Source organism: Musca autumnalis, unplaced genomic scaffold (genome assembly GCF_047663935.1).
Source record: "Musca autumnalis isolate F117 unplaced genomic scaffold, ASM4766393v1 scaffold_4, whole genome shotgun sequence".
Lineage (NCBI taxonomy): Eukaryota > Metazoa > Arthropoda > Insecta > Diptera > Muscidae > Musca > Musca autumnalis.
Genome location: NW_027411977.1, coordinates 110,740,470 through 110,759,454, shown reverse-complemented (window position 1 = coordinate 110,759,454; position 18,985 = coordinate 110,740,470). Strand labels below are relative to the sequence as shown.

The window sequence follows — 18,985 nt, the reverse complement described above, 5'->3', positions numbered from 1 at the left end:
TTAAGAAAAGGATGTTGTTGTTGTAACAGTGTTTGTTATTATGTTTGTATGTTCTTTCTTCTGTACAATCTGGCTCTGGGTCTATCTCCAGTTCCAGGAAAGTGGCTGCTTCGATTGGATGTAACCACAGATCCACTGGAGTTAGATGAGTAGGTTTGGCTGGGCAGTTGAAAAGGTGTTTTGTGTCGTGCAGGCCCATGCCACATACTGGGCAGATGTCTTTCACGGCGCGGTCGATGTCGCCCAATAAGAATTTAGGCGACTGCAATGTCCCGATCGTAGTTGAGCCAAAAATACTCTAGTTTGTCGTGGTAGCTGACGCTCCTCAGCTGCAATACATGGGGGATGTATTTCGAGGACTTTATTCACACTATAATTGCTTAAGGCTTTGGCAACTGCATCCGTGTGAATACTCTTTAAACCTGCTTGATATGCTTGTTGATCTAGGGGTTCCCTCCGGTATCGTTGGACCTCTCCCTCCAGGGGATGGATATCCTTCCTGATCTGCCTGAATGTGTCGGGCCTATCCACAACATGGTGATTGGGATGGCTCACAAGGTAACATCCAAGCAGATACTGCAAAGCATCTCATTGTGTAGCTTTACTGGAAGAATCTTTGCCTCCTCATGTAGATGGTGCACTGAAGATTTGAGGAGGCACCCTGTTCTCAGGGCGGCATTCTGGCAAGTTTGAATCTTTTTCCAATTCGTATCACATAATCTCGGGGACAAGCCTGGAGCCGCATAGCTTACACAGACCGACCTATCGCGTTATATGTGGTCGACAAGGTTTCTTTATCTGCACCCTAAGTGCTGCCGGCTAGGGACTTGAGGACCTTGTTCCTACTTTTCAGTTTGACACAGACAGCTGTGGCGTGCGCGCACGACCTGAAAGTAGTGTCGAATGTGACCCCTAAAATTTTGGGGCAGTTTGTGGTCGGAATTCTGCTACCATCGACCATGACATTCAATTCTCTTCCAAACTGCGCTGTCCATGTGGTGAACAGAGTGGCTGCTGATTGTTTGGCGGAAATCCATTCCTCGAATGGAAAAATATGGTAAGATCGGTTAAATAGTTGTTCAGTCTCTCACAGATGTCATCAGGATAGGTACCCGACGCCAGGATCGTGCAATCATCCGCATACGTTACGATCTCGATGCCGTCTGGAGGGGGCGGAATACAGGAGAGATAGAGCTTAAACAGTTCCGGAGATATCACCCCACCTTGGGGAACTCCCTGTTTCACTCTACGGGGTTTGGACTTCTTGTTCCTGAATTCCACGTACTACTGGCGTCCACACATATAATTGACTATCCAACGTTTCAAGCATGTCCTCAAACAGCGTGGAGTGCCTGACTGTATCAAAGGCTTTTGATAAGTCAAGCGCCACCATCACTGTTCTATCGCACGGCCGGTTGAGTCCTTGACAATTATGTGTGGTAATGGCGTGCAGCGCAGTAGTCGTGCTGGAGATATCACCCCACCTTGGGGAACTGTCTGTTTCACTCTACGAGGTTTGGACTTCTTGTTCCTGAATTCCACGTGCTACTGGCGTCCACACATATAATGGACTATCCAACGTTTCAAGCATGTCCTCAAACAGCGTGGAGTGCCTGACTGTATCAAAGGCTTTTGATAAGTCAAGCGCCACCATCACTGTTCTATCGCACGGCCGGTTGAGTCCTTGACAATTATGTGTGGTAATGGCGTGCAGCGCAGTAGTCGTGCTGTGCTGCTTACGGTAACCATGCTGATGATCGGCAACTTGATAGCTATTTCTGATACTGGGGAGGAATAAGGCTACTAGAGTCTTTGCTACGGGCGACAAAAGCGAAATCGGTCGGTACGATTCACTTTTGTTGGTATCCTTGCCGGGCTTCCGTAATGGGACCACCCCGCCCATTTTCCAGACTTCGGGAACGATGAGGGTGGATAGCGACAAGTTGAGAACTTTAGTGAGATACTCCACTCCCGGCTCATCTAGCTGCTTCAGCATTACCATGGAGATTCCATCAGGGCCCAACGCTTTGCATGATTTAGCGTTCCTGATGGCATTGGCAACATCATCCATTGTAAACTGTGGTGGTTCCTCCTCGGCAGGAAGAGATCTGATGCGACGTAATACTCTTCTCTTCGCCCTGTCACACTCGGAGTGCTCGACAAACTGTCGATTGAAATAACTTGCGCACCTCTTCGGGTCAGTCAACGTAACGTCGCCAAACGTGACTGAGGTCCTATCTTCCCTTCTTCCAGGGTTCGAGAGTGACTTAACCGTTGCCAACAATTTATTTATACCGGCTCCAATGTTGCAACTCTTCAGATGATTTAACCACTTCTTCCGCTTATGCTCGCTGACCAGCCTGTTAACTTCCAGTGTCAGCTGCCTGACTCTGGGGTCATTGGGGTTGGTTCGGCGAAGCTCATCACGCTCATTTGCTAATCCCTTCGCTTCTGTTGGGAAGTTTGGTTTTACTTCGGGTATTCGACCAGCAGGGATATGGCGAGCGGCTGCAGCTGTGATGATGTCTCGGAACGTCCTTTCCGCTACCCGAACATCAGAAGGATTGGGCAGTTCTTTGAAGCGGTGATTGGTGACTCTCTGACACCCGGCCAATCAGCATTCTTATGATTGACAAATGTACGGCGTTCAGAGGTAATGAAATCGGGTGGTCTGCTAATGGAGACAAATATGGGGAGATGGTTTGATCCAAGGGAAATGTCGGGTTGCCAGGTAACGTCATTTGTCAGACCCGGTGACACGATGGTTATGTCTGGCGAGCTGTGACACTCTCCTCTAATTCTGTGCGTCCTCATTGACCGTGCAAAACGTAGCGCAGTCAATCTGTTCAGCCAGCGCTGTACCTCTGGTCGTTTCCGAGGGCCGAATACCACATCTCATGATGCGCATTAAAGTCCCCAAGACCAGACGATTATGACTTTCCAAAAGCGGTCTAATGTTAGGTATGTAATCTGAGATACAGCTATTTCTCGCCGGGATGTATACGTTCAGCAACTCTATCTCGGCAGTTCCACACCTGACTGCTATCCCCATACATTCCATGTACGGGTCATTAGACACATGCTCAAGCGAGATAGGTCTGTATTGGACAGACTGGTGCAATAGGAAAGCTAATACCCCACCTCCACTTCTGGTGCGATCCTTCCTTAGGACGTAAGCTACAGTTGTTATTGAGCTTGGTTTCTTGCACCGCAGCGACCTTGATATTCCTCCGACTCATGAAATCTACTATTTCTTCGATCTTACCTCGGAGTCCATTACAATTAAATTGGAAAAAGAATGCATTATCTTGGATTGGGACAACAACGGCTGGTGTTAAAGGCTGCCTGTGCGGTTGTTGTCGAGGGGACAGCGGGGGAGTCTCATAATCAGACGACGAGGGAGTTTCGTAATCCGATGACGACTCAATGGGGACTGTATTCACACAGCATGCTCAACATAGTCCTTGTCGTAGTCCCTCGCGTGGACAAGTCCAGAGCAACCCCTTAGATGCACCCACTCCTGACATCTATTGCATCTCACCGAAGGCTGGATGTGGGTGAAGATGCGGATGTGACAAACCGAGCACAAATATATTGGTCCTGGGTTTTCCTCTGTCCCGGCACGGACCAAAAGGATTCGGAGCAGGCATTCCAGGATATGCTGCTCCCAAAACGGAAAAACGAAACAAATACAAACGTATGTACACTGAGGTGACAGCCGCTGGCCGGAACATAGATGTTGTGTAGTTCCGGGTCAATCCGGTACAAAGAACCCTTTGCCGTGGGATTGGTAAGAAAAGGTAACATAAAACTGTTCCAACTTCAGATATTTTTAAAACTAACCTCGTACTTACATCATCTACTCCATCTCTTCTTCTACTTCTTCAATTTAATCATTCAACAAAACCTGGGCGTATTACATTTATGATTAAAAATCAATTTAAAGTAGATGGATTCAACGGATCGACAACATGTATTGACCGAGAATATAACTGAAGTTTAACAATTACCACCTAGACAACTATTTAAAAAGGCAAGAGATTTTATTTTGCTTTTATTTAATCCAAACAAAATGTTGATTTTATGGGATAACTAGTAAACGATTTTCAAATTGCTTTATTTCGAGGGCCATACTATACTACGGTATGGAATAGCCAAGATATTACAAAAGATCGTGGTAAAAACTCATTAATCATCTCACTTGTTTGGCTTGGAAGCTGTCTTACACATAAGTGTTCTCATGAACATTCATTTAATACACAAATAAAGAGAGTGAAAAAAGTGTATGAAGTTGAAATAAATAAGGGCGGTAGCTACATTCCAAGATCCTGTGAACAAGAGGATCACAACAAAACAAAAAAAGCATCCCTTCTCCAATAGTTGCCGTCTTCATAAATATTACAGTCGCGACATGACACTTTATGATATTTTTGTTATTTATTAATCGGCTTTTAATCAAAGACATTCTTACATGGCCACTACAAAACGGAGGCCATGTTCGATGGACATATCTGTTGGCCTGATGAAATGCAAGCTAACCCAACTGCATTATCAAGCATCCATCCAGCAAAATAATGCGTGCGTGTTTGTAGCAAGTTAGAAAATACATGTTATGAAAATTTATCGCAAATAAAAAGGAGAAAAAAAAACACAACAAAAACATACGACTGACGACAGCAATGGCTATGTATTCCCATATGGATCCAACAATACAACAAATTGCAACAGTGGCAAATGTGTTAATTAAAACGTTGTCAACTCATCCTTTCATTTTGCATTAACATTCCAATATAATTGAGCTTCTTCTTCCAGCCATAGACCAAACTGGTGAACGAAAGAACAGGTGAACTAACGGCAGCCAACCCCTAACATACATTGAACGTTATATTCCAACCTTTATACCACACTTTTAACAAGTTTGCCATAAATAATATCTACAACATGAACGCAGCAATATTCATAGAACGCAACATCTCAGGGGAACAATTTTGTAAATGTGATGAAAAATTTACAAAGTTCAAAATATTCTTTGGGAAAAATAAAAAAATCTACAATTTGTTGAAGAGTTATTTTGTTAGTCATAATGAAAATTTATGAATTTAAAGAAAAGTTGTGCAGATTTTGGTCAACCAACACATATGAAGAAGGTGAACTTTTCTTTTGTAGTTTTATTGAAGAGAATACCCCTAAAGGAGCGGATATACATATTCGCATAGGAATGAATATTTCCCCCAGTAAAGTTTTTCCCCATTTTGAAACCTGAGTATTATCTGACCATCACCAATATTAGTAAGCTTCGTCCTATCTGGGATCCCCACCCCATTTTTAATTTTTTTTCTATGGCGGATATCTCTGCTTCTGTCAGACACATTCCAAGGGAAAACTTGGCGATGAAAGTAGATTACCTGAACCTTAAATAAATACCAATTATGTTGAGCGATCATGCGGCATATATCAGCTTAGGACGTTTAAAACAAGTTAAAGGTAATTTTCAAAGGTGATAAACGAAATTCTTGTGTGTTTCGAATGGCTGAAAACTATGGTGGCGGCCTCTGCCGATAAGTGGCTAATTTTTCCAATCTTGTCTGACGTACGACAAAGTTTTCTGGTACAACTGGCAAACTGGGCCCATGACAATGGCTTTGCAATTAACCTAGAGAAGACGAAACTTGTTCATCCTGCAAGAACCCTATTGGGAAAAGTTGGGGACTGAGAACACAAGTCATACCCTTGCTGTGGGTAACCGTTGTCCTGTCCTCTGTAGGAGGCTTCTATAGAATAGAAGACCTCCATAGGAGGCTTCTATAGAATAGAAGACCTCCATAGGAGGCTTCTATAGAATAGAAGACCTCCATAGGAGGCTTCTATAGAATAGAAGACCTCCATAGGAGGCTTCTATAGAATAGAAGACCTCCATAGGAGGCTTCTATAGAATAGAAGACCTCCATAGGAGGCTTCTATAGAATAGAAGACCTCCATAGGAGGCTTCTATAGAATAGAAGACCTCCATAGGAGGCTTCTATAGAATAGAAGACCTCCATAGGAGGCTTCTATAGAATAGAAGACCTCCATAGGAGGCTTCTATAGAATAGAAGACCTCCATAGGAGGCTTCTATAGAATAGAAGACCTCCATAGGAGGCTTCTATAGAATAGAAAACCTCCGTAGGAGGCTTCTATAGAATAGAAGACCTCCGTAGGAGGCTTCTACAGAACAGAAGACCTCCGTAAGAGGCTTCTATAGAATAGAAGACCTCCATAGGAGGCTTTTATAGAATAGAAGACCTCCGTAGGAGGCTTCTATAGAATAGAAGACCTCCATAGGAGGCTTCTATAGAAAAGAAGACCTCCATAGAAGGCTTCTATAGAATAGAAGACCTCCATAGGAGGCTTCTATAGAAAAGAAGACCTCCATAGGAGGCTTCTATAGAATAGAAGACCTCCATAGGAGGCTTCTATAGAATAGAAGACCTCCATAGGAGGCTTCTATAGAATAGAAGACCTCCATAGGAGGCTTCTATAGAATAGAAGACCTCCATAGGAGGCTTCTATAGAATAGAAGACCTCCATAGGAGGCTTCTATAGAATAGAAGACCTCCATAGGAGGCTTCTATAGAATAGAAGACCTCCATAGGAGGCTTCTATAGAATAGAAGACCTCCGTAGGAGGCTTCTACAGAATAGTAGACCTCCGTAGGAGGCTTCTATAGAATAGGAGACCTCCATAGGAGGCTTCCATAAGAGGTTTCAATAAAGTAGAAGACCTCCATGGGAGGCTTCTATAGAATAGAAGACCTCCATAGGAGGCTTCTATAGAATAGAAGACCTCCATAGGAGGCTTCTATAGAATAGAAGACCTCCATAGGAGGCTTCTATAGAATAGAAGACCTCCATAGGAGGCTTCTATAGAATAGAAGACCTCCATAGGAGGCTTCTATAGAATAGAAGACCTCCGTAGGAGGCTTCTACAGAATAGTAGACCTCCGTAGGAGGCTTCTATAGAATAGGAGACCTCCATAGGAGGCTTCCATAAGAGGTTTCAATAAAGTAGAAGACCTCCATGGGAGGCTTCTATAGAATAGAAGACCTCCATGGGAGGCTCCTATAGAATAGAAGACCTCCATGGGAGGCTTCTATAGAATAGAAGACCTCCATGGGAGGCTTCTATAGAATAGAAGACCTCCATAGAAGGCTTCTATAGAATAGAAGACCTCCATAGGAGGCTTCTATAGAATAGAAGACCTCCATAGGAGGCTTCTATAGAATAGAAGACCTCCATAGGAGGCTTCTATAGAATAGAAGACCTCCATAGGAGGCTTCTATAGAATAGAAGACCTCCATAGGAGGCTTCTATAGAATAGAAGACCTCCATAGGAGGCTTCTATAGAATAGAAGACCTCCATAGGAGGCTTCTATAGAATAGAAGACCTCCATAGGAGGCTTCTATAGAATAGAAGACCTCCATAGGAGGCTTCTATAGAATAGAAGACCTCCGTAAGAGGCTTCTATAGAATAGAAAACCTCCGTAGGAGGCTTCTATAGAATAGAAGACCTCCATAGGAGGCTTCTATAGAATAGTAGACCTCCATAGGAGGCTTCTATAGAATAGTAGACCTCCATAGGAGGCTTCTATAGAAGACCTCCGTAGGAGGATTCTGTAGAATAGAAGGCCACTTCAAACGTAATTCTGGATCTCCAACCTCTGGCCATCATAATCCAGTTTCGGACTGCGGGGACAACTTTTAGGCTTCGACAGTCAAGATAGTGGCGAAATTCACACTCCGGATATGTTAAAGTCATACAAATAATTGTTAGTTTAAACTAAATAACAGAGGTGTTGCGTAAGCGATTATATGCCCACCTTTCTTCAGGTCTGACTCTTCATCCGTTATCTTTCCTAGTAGGGACACATGGACTGAAGGTGGTTCTCCTCTGAATGGTCTGGCAATATTCTCGACCCATCCGTGACTGCAGGAAAGATCTGCACCATATACGCAATATCGTATAACTTTACCCCCATCATAGGAATGTACTGGGAAACGAATTAGCAGATGATGGTCGATGTGGGTCTAAGTCTATCGACCTACCAGTTGATGAAACTGTCCGGCCATCAATGCGCTACTACATAGGCAAACTTGGTAAGAAAGCACATCGAAGATGGCTCTTGGAACCTGTATGCAGGATATCCAAAGAAATATGGCCTGTGGTCTATTTCTCTCTTTCTGTTGTCATTAGGTATGGATATATCGTGGTACTTATAACGGGTCACTGCAGAGTGAGATCTCTAACTTGAAAATCCGCAAAATAAGTATCCGAAAAGTTTCGATACTTATTTCGGCAAGTTCCAAAAAGGAACACAAAATTCTGAAATCCTCCTTAATACATACTTTTTGCGCAAAGGATTTTGGAATGTGAGAGTGAGGAGAGGGAATATCTCTATCGTCAATGCTTTTTACTTATTTACTGATACTTTTTTATGGGTTAACTCGCGGCACATGTTACCTTTAACGGCATTAAAGGCAGTTCCACCGGTGACATCACAAGAAGGTCATTACCCACATGAGATGAAAGAGGTACCAAGATAAGTCCTGGGCTTTGCATTGTTAAAGGCTGGACCGTTGCTTGGTACCATCCACTACCTACGTCACTATTAACAATTAACCCAAAATTATTGGAGTTAAAATTCCCAGCAATCAAGAGAATTCCGCTTCCTTTCCTCTTTAAAAATCATCCTATTGCACATTATTATCATCATAGCTTTTTAGTATTCGACCAACAAAAGTGATTTATTCACATGTCCAATTGAATTGTTTTGCGCGTGCTTGATCACCCAGACACTGCAAGTGGACAATTATCTGAGATCCAATTGCAGCAGTAAACGCACTGAATGAATATCGTCAAAATCTTGGTCATACCGCCACGATTACGAAAAATTACACATTCACAACCTGGGCAAATACAGAGGCAACTGACTTGCAAACCGTTTTTGAATGGAGCCCACAAAATGCTGTCCTATAAAACAAGAAAGACGAGGACAATTGATGTGCACATGATTGACATACCATGCTCTGAAAATTGACATTTTTTGCGGTCAATCTCCACAACAATGGTTTCGAATTGGTCAAAGCATAACTTTGGTACTAAATCTATGTCTTTAGCATGGCTCAGCCGACTGTTTTTTACTTAAGCGTTGACGAAATGACAAAATCGAGCAGACGTAGGTAAAGAAACAAACACAAAAAAAAAACTGTTGTGGTGACAATTCCCCAAACGACAAGCCAAGGCGCCATGTTAACCATTTACCGGATTTACGTTCCTCAGGCATATCCACCGTGCATGCAGGGCAAACAAAAAACCATTGAATATCTTAGGTCCTGCCGTTGACGAGATGGAGATGAATTTGGTGGCGTCTGATTGTCAATTGTTTGCATTTTTCGAATTCGTTATTTGCGGGACAGCAAAAGTGAGTGATTATGGTTCTAGAGTATCGTTGTTGTTGTTAGTTGGCATGGTGGTTTATTTGCCACAGCCCCGAACAAAGTGCAAACGATGGCGCTAAATTGAGTTCAATATGTGTTGTTTTTTATTTATTCTCAGGGAGGACAACTGATCGAATGACTTGTTTGTGAGAATATTATTTTCCTTCGCGCAGCAACAATTGCCTTTCAAGGAGTCAAAGATAATACTGAATTTTTGCATTTTATTGCTTTGAGAATGAAGGCATCGATGGATGGATGGATCAATGATGGTTATATCATGATTGTATGGGTGGTGGTGGTGGATGACATATAAATGCTTTGATGAACTTCCATTTTGATATGCCCGAATATTTGATATTGTTCTGACAGACTGATGATCTCTTCTTAGAGTAACTTTTTTTGTCAGTCATACTGTCTTTCGGTTTCTGGCATTACTCAAAGCGAGAATATGCGCATAATTTAGGTTTCAATTTGATCGACAGATGATAATGTGATTGATTGCATGCATACAGCAGTCATCACAATAAATAATCAAGTGAATAATGATGATGACGGCAATGATAGAATCTTAAAAGGTGGTGGCGGTAAGCTTTTTATGCCCGTTACGTAAGTGTGTGTGACTGCTGATTTTTTACATGGTAAATGGAAAACTCCCCAATATATGATCGAAGTCAATTTTTTTAACAAGTAAAATTTGAATTAACTTTGGACGGAGGAATGTTGATATCCTTTTGATAACTGCACGCAGAAAAATATATGTTAGAAATATGTTTGTATCCAAACAAATATATGTTTGGGACTGGTTTTTTATGTTAGAACATATTTTTATACCCTACATCACTACGAGTATGTGGGGAGGGTATTATAAGTTTTTTTTGTCCTTTATTCATTTTTTTTAAGCAAGTAGTAAATTATGATACAGTACAATAATTTCACTTGTATAAAAAAAAAATAAATGGTTCACTTTAGGAACATAGGGCGTCAATCATATCTCTCCATAAGCTTCGGTTTCTGGCTAATAACTTTACTTCATTCCAGGATTTGTTTATTTGCTGACATTCTCTCCTGATATTTCTTTGCCAAGTTGTTTTTGGGCGGCCAGGTCTTCTGTGCCCTTGAGGATTCCAATCCAAAGCAATTTTGGCAATATCATCTGATGACCTTCTAAGTATATGACCAATCCACGACCATCTTCTGCGCAGTATTTGTGACTTAATAGTATTGGTATTGGCTAACATTAATAGTTGTTCATTTGTCACCCAGTTTGGCCAGAAAATGTGTAACACTTGTTTCAAACAGCGGTTGACAAATGTTTGTAGCTTCTGCAATTGTGTTTGGGTAGTTCCCCAGGTGGTGGATCCGTACAGCAAGACTGACATAATGCTAGCGTTGAATATTCGCATCTTTGTTCTTCGAGTGATGCGACTTTATCTCCAAACATTATGAAGAGACAAAAATGCAGCACGGGCTTTGTTTATTCGCATTTGTATGTCTTCTTCTGAACCTCCGTTTTTTGATAGCATACTTCCAAGGTAACAGAATTTATCGACTTCTTCAATTTGTTCTCCTTCGATATTTAAAGTTGACGAAGTTGAAGTATTTATCCTCATAAGTTTGGTCTTTTTAATATTGAGTCTGAGCCCTACTGCACTAGCGTTTTCTACTAATTTTTGCAGTTTCAGTTCTATGTCGTGGAAGTTTTGTGCAATCAGACATATATCATCAGCATAATCGATGTCGTGTAAATGCTCGTTTATGGTCCATTGTATACCTCGTGGTGCATCGCGATTTGTTTTTTCCATAACGGTGCCTAGAAGAATCAGGAAGAGTGTAGGCGAGAGCACACAACCTTGATTTACTCCGGTGCTAGTTTCAAAAGGATCGCTAAGGTGACCATTGAAGTTGACTACTATTTCAGAATCGCGGTACATTTCCTTGATGAGTTGTATAATTATCTCGGGGATACCTTTTACGGCTAGAGCGGTCCACAGTGCTGGTCTCGACACAGTGTCGAATGCACGTTGAAAATCTATAAATAGAAGATACAATTGGCAGTTATATTCCAACGACTGTTCAATGATGATACGGAGTGTATTTATGTGATCTGAGCATGATCGTCCTCTCCTGAAACCCGCCTGCTCTTAACGCAAAAATGTATCCACCACAGGGGAAAGCCTATTTAGAAGTATTTGGGCCATGACTTTTGATATGGTGTTTTGCAGAGTTATACCTCGCCAGTTTTTACAATTTTTCAGATCACCTTTTTTGGGAATCGCTACAATTGCATTTTGCACAATTTGGGTTATGTGGTTTACGACAGCCGGTTCACCGTATTTAAGAATCTCCGCCTGAATGCCATCTCGTCCGGGGGCTTTTTCGTTTTGTAAGCTCTTTAGCACTTTTGAAACTTCTTCTATCGTAGGCGCTGATGTTGATATTTCTCTACGAGGGTTACGTCGTGCGATTGGTAGCGTGTCAGTATGAGCATTATTTTGTATTCCGGTCGAATCCGAGAAATACTCTTTCCATCTAGCATCTAGGTGTGTTTCTCAGATGTGTTCCTGACAGTTTTTTGACGGCTGTATATACCTCTTTCAGATTTCCAGTGTTAGCTGCTCTTTCAGCTTCGTTAGCTATAGAATTATAGTAGTTTTCTCTGTCCACGTTCACTAGGTGTTTTACTGCATTTGCTGTTGAACGGTATTCTTCTTTAATTATCCTTTTCGAGTGTGAACTTTTTGTCTGATGTAATTTCTTTTTCAAATGTTTTCTCCGTGCGATTTCTCTCCAGGAATTATCGCTTATCCAAGGGGCACGATTATTTTGACGTCGACCAAGTGTAATCTCGGCGGTACCCTTACAGGAAGACGAAATGCTGTCCCAATCATGAGTTGGCAATCCGCGTAGTGCTGTGTCTAAGACATTGTTGTAGAGAGTTTTTGTCTGTGGATCCTGTAGTTTAATAGTGTTATATTTTACTGCGCTCTTATTTTTTCCAATGGCTGCTGGACGGAGGCGGAAGGTGCCGACCAGTAGATTGTGGTCGCTGTCAATATCTGCACCTCTTCGCGTCTTTACATCAATAAGGGAGCCAACAAACAGCTTGCTAATCAGTATGTGATCTATTTGATTTTTGTATCGGCCATCGGGAGAGACCCATGTGTACTTATGTATGTCTTTGTGCGGGAATCTGGTACCACCAATAAATAGGCGGTGACGGGTGCAGAAATCTATTAAACGTTCTCCATTATTATTTCTATCGGTTCCCAGACCATGTTGACCCATGATAGAGCGTAGGTTATGGTTGTTCGAACCTACTTTAGCATTTAGGTCACCCAACACAATTTTAATATCGCCAGATGGGACAGAGTTAATTGCTGCATCCAATTCGGCATAAAATTTATCTTTATTGTCTTCTTCATCGGGTTCGGTCGGAGCATAGCACTGGAATATGGAGATTTTGCGGAATTTAGAGTGGAATCTGGCACGAATTATACGATCAGATATAGTTGCGTATTCGATTAGAGCATTGTTTGCCTTGGATGATAGTAGCAGTCCGACGCCGTTTTTTCGATGGTGTAGGTTACCAGAGTAAAGGAATTTAAAACCTTTTGGCAAGGGAAGTGCGCCGTTTTGTAGCCATCTCACTTCACACATTCCGAGAATGTCTATTTTGTAGTTTTCAAATTCTTTACATACTTGCTCAATTTTGGATCTTTCAGAGAGTGTTCTGACATTCCATGTTGCAATCATAATCCTTGTTTTGAAGCCAAAGGTCGTCGTCGGGTTTGAGGGATTTCTACTTTCATTTCTTGACGTTTCAGTAATAAGACTTTTTTTACATGTATGGGTTATTGGCCTATAGCAAAACCTTCTCTTGGTGAAGGGTACCATTTTTGTGACTAGTACTTCAGAGGTAATTTTTTCCTACTAATCCATACTCCTACTCCCTGAGACGCATATTTCAGCCAACTCAGGACACTATGCCACTCCCTCGTCCTTTCTCAACCGGGCTTGGGACCGGCTATGGCGGGCTTGTAAGTTATAAGTTAGTTTAGGCCAAAAAGTATATATCAAAAAGAATGTCTCGACGAGCTGAGTCGATCTGTCTATGGGAGTCCGTCCGTCCGTCCGTATGTCCACCTAAACCTTGTATTCACGCTACAGGCAGCAATTTTTTAGCTAATGAAATCCAACTTTTAATTTTTGCGATTTTAATTATAATGACGAATATCACAGCTTTGGTGGAGGACCTTCCAAAAGCAAAGTAGACTATGAAAGTAGAAAATCCCTTCTTTACAATGATGCAAAGAAGGTTGGCGTAGGTGACCAAATAAAGGAGATATCGTAATAGTCATTTTTTTTTTTAAATCACGCTACAGGTCGTAATTTTGGTTGGATCGTCACGAAATTTTGGGCGTTAATGGGGGTCCCAGAGAGGAAGAAGCCCCTTGATTTTGGGGATGCCCAATTTTTAGGGGTCGGAATAGGTAAACAACTTATATGGAGAAAATTATATGGAAAAAGTTTTATTCTTATGCGAATATCTCCGCTTTTAGTAAGAGTATTCAAAATGGAAAGCCCATCAATGGAAGAAGAAAAGTTCTATGTTACCTTGATGTAAAGTAGGTTGGTGTAAGTTATCAAACAACGGAAATATCGCAAAAGTGGGTAATGCATCCCATTTTTCAATTTTTTGTAATCACGCTACAGTCGGAATTTTGATCGGATAATTACGAAATTTGGGACATTGATGGGAGTCTCACAGGGGAAAAAGCCTATTGATTTTGGTGGTGCGTAATTTTTAGGGGTCCGAATGGATAAACAACTTATGTGGAGAAAATTCAAAGTTTTATTCATATCCAAATATCTTCGAAGAAGAAAAGTTCTCCTTTACATTGATGCAAACTAGGTTGGCGTAGGTGGTCAAAATATGGCAATTTTGCTCGAATCGTCACGAAATTTTGGGAGTTGATGCGAGTGCCACATAGGAAGAAGCCTATTGGTGATGGTCCGATAATATTCAGGGGATGGGCAAAAATTCATGTGGGAAAAAATTCAAAGTTTTATTCTTTTGCGAATATCTCGACTTCTACACCATTTTCACATGTAATTCGATGAATTTCAGTTGTAATTTGATTATTTCATTTGAAATTCGAAACATTTAACTTGTAATTTGAGAATTCCAATTGAATTTCGAATTATTTCATTTGTAATTTGAATTTTTCATTTGTAATTCGAATTATTTAATTTGAAATTCGAATTTTTTCATTTGTAATTTTAATTTTTCTATTTGTAAATCGAAGTTTTCCATTTGGAATTTCAAATGAAAAAAGTTCAAATTACAAATGGAAAAATTCGAATTACAAATAAAATAATTCGAATTACAAATGAAAATATTCAAATTACAAATGAAATAATTCGAATATCAAATGAAATTCTCAAATTACAAATGAAATAATTCGAATTCCAAATGAAATTCTCAAATTACAAATGAAATAATTCGAAATTCAATTGAAATTCTCAAATTACACGTGAAATGATTCGAATTACAACTGAAATTTTTCGAATTACATGCGAAAATGGTGTAGTAGGGTGTTCCAACGGCAAAACCTATCAATGTAAGAAGAAAATATCGCCTTTACATTGATGCAAAGTTGGTTGCGCGAAGGTGGTCAAACAAGGGAGATATCGCAATAGGCCGTAATGCATCCAATTTAATATCGTGTTTTCGTAATTACGCTTTTATCGGATCGTCACGAAATTTTGGTGGCCTAAGGGGGTCCCAGAGAGGAAGGAGCATATTGAATTTGGTGATAGTCGGATAATATACCCTAAAATAAATGTTTAGCAGTGAAAAGCTTATGCACAGGGGTAGTGGTGTAGGGTCCGTCCCGACTATAGCCTTTGCTCACTTGTTTTTATGTTAGGAAGTTTTGTTTATGGGTGAGGAGAGGATTTTAATCATTATTATTTTATAATAAAAAATGCTGTGAATGGTGTAATAGAAGACGCAGAAACAAGCAGTAATTTTTTTCTGTTTTTGTTGTTGTAGCAGCATTTAAACCAACGTAGAAGTATAGGTTTAATGCTAGGTTGGCAGCCGCTGGCCGAACCACTATGGTTCCGGGTCAATCCGGTACGAAAGAACCCGCTGTTGTGGGACTGTTATACCCTCCACCATAATATGGAGGGTATAATTTAATTTGTCATTCCGTCGAAATATTCATTGGAGACCCTATAAAGTATACATACATAATCTTGATCAGGGTAAAATTCTAAGTCGATATAACCATGTCCGTCTGTCCGTCTGTTGGAATCAAGATACAGCTCGCAATTTTTAAGATAGAGCTTTGTAATTTGGTATAGAAGTTTCTATTACTCCTAGGATGTTTCGTATTGCAAATGGGCTATATCGGTCCACGTTATGATATAGCCCCCATAGAGCGGTACCACCCGATTTTCGGTATTTTGAAGGTTTTAGCCTTATGATCACACCGAAATGGCTGAAATTTGGTACTTAGTCATTGTTGGGAGTATACAACTTTCCCACAAAAATTTGTATGTATAGGTCCACGCCTTCATATATGTAGCCCCCATAGAACGATACCTCCCGATTTTCGGTATTTTGAAGGTGGTGGCCTCAATATTCCACCGAAATGGCTGAAATTTGATATTTAGTCTTCGTTGGGAGTATACAATTTTCCTTCAGAATCTTGTCGGTACAGGTCCACGCATTAGTATAGCCCCCATAGAACGGTACCTCCCTATTTTAGGTCTTTTGAATCTTGCGGCCTCAATATTCCACAGAAATGATTGAAATTTGGTATTTGGTCTTCATTTGGGGTATTTAACGTTCCATATGAAATTTGTCTGTATATAGTATAGCCCCCATAGAACGGTACCTCCCAATTTTCCACCAAAATTTTCCACCGAAATGACTGAAATTTGGAGTATTAACATTCCATATTGATTTTTTCGGTATAGGTTCACGCCTTCATATAGCCCCCATAGAACGGCACCACCCGATTTTCGGTATTTGTAAGGTTTTAGCCTCATTATCAGACCGAAATGTCTGAAATTTGGTACTTAGGATTCGTTGGCGGTATAAAACTTCCTCCCAGAAATTTGTTGGTATAGGTCCACGCCTTCATGTAGCCCACATAGAACGGTACCTCCCTAAAAGCCTAAAAGTCTAAAGACTAAACTTTGTTATTAAGTCTTCCATGGGGTTATAAATTATTCCAGAAGAGAAATATCAGTATAGATCCGCGGATTCCTATATCCCCCATAGAAACATACTTCTTGATTTTCGGTATTTTGAAGGTTTTAACGAAATATCGAAAATTTTGAATTTAGTCTTCTTTGAGTCTAAAACACTTTAGACTTAAAAAACAACAAAAACTTTCCGCCAGAAATGTGTAGGTATAGATAGACGTTTTGATATATGTAGGTCCCATGGAACGGCACCTTCCCGAATTACGGTATTTTGAAGTTTGGCCACATTGTTTTACCGAACTTGCTGAAATTTGGTATTTAGTCTGCTTCATAAACGAAAGGGAACTAATTGTCCCATTTTACTTCAATACAACTCGTGGTGGAGAGAAGAACAAGTTCGGTCTGGCATTCTTACTTGTTTTTTCTGTAGGTTTGTTAACCTAGCAAGCGAAGAGGAAAATAAAACAAGTAAAAAAGTGCAAAGTTCGGCCGGGCTGAACTTTTTATACCCTCCACCATAAAATATTCTGAACAAAACCGGAATCATTATTTTATTTCCTGTCCACAATTTAAGGCGGAGATATTTTGTGACCACTGATACCTAAATAAGGTAAAAAATATATAAAAAATGTATTTAATCGGTCGAGAACCTTATATGGGGCTATATCAAAGTGTGGACCTATGTTTTTTGTGGAGAAGTTTTGTGGCCACTGGGATCTCAAATGACGAATTGCAGATACTTGGGTGAAAATCCAAAAAAAAAACAAAAATCGGAAGGTACCGATGGACCTATGTTGACAGTTTTTCGAATTACAGATAGTTCGGTCAAAAATACCGAAAACGGGGAGGCACCGTTTTATGGGGGCTATGCAAAAACATGGACTTATGTTTACAATATATATAGGGGCCTATACAAAAACATGGACATATGTTGACAGTTTTTGGGGGAGATGTTGTGTGACCACTGGGAACCTCAAATGTCGACTTTCAAATAGTTCTGTCGAAAATTGTACCTAAAACCTTCAAAATACGGAAAATCGAGAGGTACCGTTATATGGGGGCTATACCAAAACATGGACCTATGTTGACGGTTTTTGGTGGAGATGTTTTGTGACCTCTGGGAACCTCAAATGTTCAATTACAGGTAGATTGGTCAAAAATGTAGTTAAAATCCACAAAATACCGCAAATCGGTAGGTACCACTATTTGGGGGATATACTAAAACATGGACCTATATTGACACTTTTTGGTGGAGACGTTTTGCGATTACTAGGAACCTAAACTGTCAAATTACAGGTAGTTCGGTCACTTCAAACGAAGTCGTGAAAAATGCACTCAATTTCTTACATTTTAACCGCACTTGCATGCAACCTAAAGAATCACGTCCATTTGTAACATTTTAACAATATCCAGATGCAGTTCAAACGGAGTCGTGGAAAAGGCACTCCGTTCGTTACATTTTATTAGCACTTGCTTAGAGGTCCCTACAATTAATTCGGTTAGTAGTTCCCTACAAAAACAGGAAAGAGTGTAAATAATTTGCGAACTCATGATATAAAAAATTTCCTAATGGAGTGCTGTTTGAGTACATGTCAAAATCTTTACTGGTGATGGGAATACAATATACAAACCCATTTAGCAGATGAAGCAAGAAAAGTTCTGCTTGTATAAAATGGATGGGAGATATTCTAGCGCAGCAGGCAGCAACATAACTCCTATCGTAGTATTGCTGGATACGTCTAAGACCAGAGCAGCCTCGGAAGTGCAGTCATTGACTGGGGTTCCTCCACACCGACATGAACTAAAAGAGATATTTTGCCATTCTCATGGTAAAATATACACAGACACATTTTCTACACAGTTGTTTGTCAAAATTAATCTCACAACTATACAAACAATGAATGGTATTTTTCATATCAGACACATTAAAGGATGGATAAACCACCCGATGACAATAAATGCTAGGGGCCCAGAGAGACAACAGAATTACTTGACAAAACTTTTAAATAGAAACAACAACTGCAACATGTTGTACTACAACGTGCCATTAGATGGGAATAAAATAAGTACAACTAAAAAAATAAGTTGTAAGCAAACTAGAATGATGAAATTCTAACACATTTAATTGTGATTAATTTCATAATTTAAATAGGATACAATAACAACAACCAGCACTCAACAATAACACAAAGAATTCTCAAGATGATGAAAAATATTCTAGTCATCAAAAAAAAATGTAGTGGCAACAGGAACAGACACATCCCTAGCACAATGAATGCAGGCAGTCTGGG

General features: G+C 40.4%; 1 protein-coding gene across 5 annotated transcripts in view; it reads right to left on the bottom strand.

Annotated features, from left to right (window-relative positions):
• The window catches only part of sowah (ankyrin repeat domain family member sosondowah), a 198,692-nt gene that overhangs the window by 49,521 nt on the left and 130,186 nt on the right, over positions 1–18,985 (bottom strand). The gene's annotated exons all lie outside the window — the stretch shown is intronic.